General features: G+C 40.8%; 1 long non-coding RNA gene across 1 annotated transcript; it reads right to left on the bottom strand.

The window, feature by feature from the left end:
• Positions 1–485: 485 nt before the first annotated feature.
• LOC111266994 (uncharacterized) lies at positions 486–4,401 on the bottom strand. Its single transcript, XR_002684364.2, has 4 exons — positions 4,352–4,401; positions 3,773–3,840; positions 2,346–2,633; positions 486–1,424 (listed from the first exon to the last, which is right to left on the bottom strand). It is a non-coding gene; the product is annotated as an uncharacterized LOC111266994 (long non-coding RNA).
• Positions 4,402–4,846: the final 445 nt, after the last annotated feature.

Genomic DNA, 4,846 nt, shown 5'->3' with positions numbered 1-4,846 from the left:
TAACCAGGCCCCGTTGGAACCATCAACCTAACTAAAATCGACATTCAGAAGAAGTGGCACGGCTGGCCCGGTATCTCGGCCCGATCGCCGATATTTGTTAATCAATTCACCTATTCAAGGTTGCTGATTTCGTATAACAGCTGAAGTTTCTCTCAACATATTAGAAAGGGACGCAGGGAGGTCTCGATAGCTTCGTCCTCAATGCTAAGCCCCCCACTGATTGTGCGCTTCGACCGCTCTGCGACTTTTCGATCTCAAAGTTGCGCTAGTTGCCACTTACGGACTGAACCTGATTTGGAATGATCTCACAGTGGAGAGTGTTCTAAATGAGCCTTAGGATTGCATCAGACAACACGTAGTAGGCCTGTCCATTTCCTGGCGACACCGATATCCGCCGAGGACCCCCGTCGCCGTTTCAACCTTAGCACTCAAGAAGGTTTAGCAAAATGAGATCGAAAATTGGCGGAGGTCGACCCCGAATTCTATTAAACGCGGCCATGACGGACGAGATCTGGAGAGTATTTGAGCGGTTGAACAGATATGTACTAACGTACTATATATTAAAGGATTTACGCCATTGGCTACGCAAAATACAGGAGTTCCAAGAACTCGAGGAATATTTTGCTTGTACTAGGTGTGGGTAACCTTGTAATTTATATCATACTTTTCCTTGCCTAGTCGCCGGGTGATCTTGCTTGACAATAAACCGAAGAATGGCGGCATAAATGATGCAAAATGTATAGCGCAGCTATTAGTAGGTCCCAAATAACCCCTGAGTCCTAGGCCGACGATTCCAGGAGCCGTAGCATGACATTAGCATTAACCGGGTTTGTGAAGCCATCATATGTGTGGCATAGGATAGCTTATGAAGTTTAGTATGTGCACAGAATATTTGGAACGCTACCTGACAAAAGTAAATACATACGTTTGACTGCTTGTGGATTTTCAGAAAGCATAGAGCTTGTCGGAAGGCACGTATTAGCTGTAGACCTACCGACAAACGTACGCGGTGGCGGCTTTAATGCAAAAAACGTCACGGTCTGCTTTATTGATCGGCTATCAATAAATCAAACGATATCGGTGCTCAAATTTCCACTGTTAGCCGTCATCCGAATCTAACGAAGTTGAAAATTCTAACTAATTTAAAGAAAAAACGAAAATAAAATACATATACTATACATATTAATTGATCTTATTTTAAAATATTACGTGGATTGCTAATCAGGTTTAGAAGTAAACGAGCTTAAATAGAGTGACGCTTATTTGAGGTCTGCTCGGAAGATGAAGCCGCTGTAATAGGGCTGCTTTACCGTTCCGCAGTGTTTGTTGCTACGTGGTCCTGATCGAGCGACAGGATTCATTGGCCTCACCATTTGTAAGGCCATCCAATTAATACAGATGACTAAAGCACTCAGGGTACTCACCTGTAACACAAAGTCCATAGTTATGAAAACTATAAATTATACGAAATTAATTCATTTTAAAAATACGTAACCTCTCGTTTTGTACGTTTTTAATTATTCGTGTAAGTTTTACAATATATTGCGTGTGTCGTCCGTTTCAACTGAAAGCTCAACCATTCAAGCCTCTTGCGTAGTAACAACATATTCAAAGGTTTTATTACAACAATGTACGCACACGTAGAATACACATAAATTGTTTCATGATTGCAGATGCGGCGCACGGTATAATAAGTCATTTTTACACTACTTTTTAATAGTAAGTTCTGATAAAACGTTGGCGTCCTTAAACTTGAGAAGTGGCTGTTGATACATTCGAAAGTCAATTTCTCAAAGTCGCTGTATCCATCGAGAATTAGTAAGATTTCAAGTTCTTATTTCTCACTCTGACATTAGAAAGGGGTGCGGTACGTTCCATCTTTACGACTTTCCCAATCGTTTAATGTCGTTTCAAAATTGGACAACATACGAATGTTGCGTATGTTATGAGTAGCTTGACATAGGTCTTGTATAGCCTAATATAAAAAGTTGGGTCTTTTAGAACAAGATCCAGTTCAAAGTAACTGTTATAGCAATCCCTAAATCATGAATAGTTCTTAGCTAAATTTATTACGTAAGTCCGTCAATCGCATGTACATTTTTGGTTTACATTCTACACTTCCGTGCCCCAACATGCAGGACGGCAAATTTATCAACCGGTAATTTTTACCTAAATTGTTTTGTCCAGCTTAAAACTAGCCCTGGGGCGTCATTACAAGCGCAACCATTCAGCATCTCTATCGACTCTTACATCGTCTGCATAGATTTCCACGGGTACTGAGAGGGTTTAAATATACAGCATTGAATTCATATACAACGTATGCATAAGAGGTACCAATACTATACCCTGAGAATAACTTAGAGTGGCCCTGGCGGCATCTAAGTGTTTCCCATCCACTCTAATTTGTGAAAGACGGTCGTTGAGAGATCTTCAAATCTAGTTTACCAATTTTGGACCGCTGACGCCGACGCGAGAAAGCAACTTCAGGAGCTTGAAGTGGGCAGCTTGATGGAGCGCTGGTTTGAGGTCGAAGTACAGCTCATCGAAGCACTGCGATTTGTTGATAAATTAGCCTGTTCGGACTGTGTTTTCAATAGTTGCATATCGGCGGTTCGTTCTCGTGTGCGGATGAACTGGGCATTAAATAAAAATTTTGCGCATTTGGGCATTAAAAAAAAACTGGATATAACTGCCTGCGTACTACTACGGTAAGTGATATCGACCTTTCTTGTCAGCTGAACCTTCAACTTATTTCTACGTGGTGGATACACCATTCGATTGTTTAAACTATATCAGGTACTTGAGTATTTTCGATAGATCCCTTGAAAATTCGCGAGAAAAACATACTCGTTGACATTTCGAGTCCTTTAAATAAATACGGCATAAGTCTGTTCGGGGATTCACGGGCCCTCGGCCGAAGTTTTTACACATGCTTAAGTATTTCTACTTGGCTGACAGGCACATCATGGACAGTAACTTGCAAGGGACATTGACAAAGCAGTATAAGATGTTAATAAACGTTTTGCTACACCGATTTGTGGTAGATTTAAAGAAAGCGCTGAATATCTGTACTTCTCAGTAATCACTCATCCCTAATGTTCCGCCCTATAGAGCTCAGTACGTCCTGCACAGTTACTCTTACGAATACGGTTGTATGTCGCCTCTGGGTCACTACTTCGCTGAATGCTCTATTCTTTAATCAGTCGTTATCTTCTGAGCGCTTTATTACGTTCTTTCTATATTGAATTAGATCTAAAAAAAGCGGGATCGTATACTGATCATATTCAAAGAAAAAAAGAAGCTAAGATATATGTTTGGTAATTGGATTATTATCATGATGGAATTCAACTGCTTCATAGCTATATGCTGTACAAATCATGGATGATTTTTTACTGCACAATATTATTGCTTAGCTAAAGTGACGGCGACCTAGAGCTTTTTGTAATACTCAAATTGCTCTTTTTTTAGCTATCGTGATGTTCGGGGATGAAGTCATCATGTAATGGCTTATTTTGTTAAAATCCGGGGTCCAGCCTAAACCTAAACAGAGTTCTTGTTTTCCAGCGTTTCCATCGCTGTTATTACATGTTTTTGAGTTCTGCACAAGTAAATCTATCCGACGCAACGGGCCCACTGCGCCTGCCCAGAGTCGTTTGCAGATTTCCGTCTTATGCCAAAAAAAAGATTAATGAATATTGAGTATCTTAGAGCTACGGACGATTAGCGACTAGGGAGGGATGATAGGGTATCAGCAATAGATAGAAATGCTTACCATTTTAACGAGTGAATTTCCTGTCGATCTAACAGCGTCGACACGAATCAGCGACTAGTAACCCAACGCTAAGATAACGAAAGTATTTTTCAATTTGAAGGACACAGCTTTTCGTTAATTATAACTAGTCTTCGATCATTTGTCATAGGTCATTGTTCTATTCACCAATATGGAAGAAGACTGGCCTCCGACAAAGGAAAGTCAAATTAATCATATACTAGAATTTCGTATTGCTACAAAGGCTAATGTGACAGTATTAGCTAGATTCGAGATAAAACTAAATACCTCGTTGCTTGATCGTAAAGATCAATAGTATCATTGCCCGTCACTTAGACATTGAATATTAGTTCTCTTTGGCGGCCTCTCGTTGGAGGCGTGATATGTGCCGACACGCGTAAACAAAGCAATCGAATAGGCCTAAAACGATGAAGCTATAATTACCTAGTCAAACAGATAGACTTTTATTTATGTATCTATCAGTACAATTCTATCAAGACATTTAGCACTGTATATGCTAGTATTATTTGAACGAACAAGCCGAAAACGTATGCATGTTTCTTTTATATAGAAAGAACGTACCCGTACACGTTTGATAGAGTCTACATACAGAGGTAAACATCAATTTCGAAGAGCTGGTCCTTAGCTGAGTTTAGTATAAAGTGCTAATTACTTGCTTTGACGTGGTACTGACAGCTGCTAGAGCGTAAATATCGTTTCGTTATCAAGGAATCGACAAACACGACAAAAGCTGTCATGGCCAGGGACGATGAAGGCCTTTAGGACCTCTATCAGAAATTGCCGCTGGTCGCCGTTGAAGAAAGGCGGGAAAACTGAGTGTTTGACGTACGGGCGTGCTCGACTAGGGTAACAGTGATAAAATCGGTTACCGAGATAAACGTTGTGTTCCCCGAGGATTAAAGTCACAACGTCTTTAGTCTTTAGTCGCCGAGGAAGTGACTCCAAATGTCATAACGCGATTGTTCACAGGATCATTCTACGGGGTCTGTCTAATTGATCCTTTAGCTTCGGTAGACGGGAGCCAGCTGGTACCGGCGAAGCTAGTGCTTGCCATGA

This window comes from Varroa jacobsoni, unplaced genomic scaffold (assembly GCF_002532875.2).
Source record: "Varroa jacobsoni isolate VJ856 unplaced genomic scaffold, vjacob_1.0 scaffold_1138, whole genome shotgun sequence".
NCBI lineage: Eukaryota > Metazoa > Arthropoda > Arachnida > Mesostigmata > Varroidae > Varroa > Varroa jacobsoni.
Note: the sequence above shows the minus strand (reverse complement) of the source record. Positions and strands in the feature narration are given on the sequence as shown.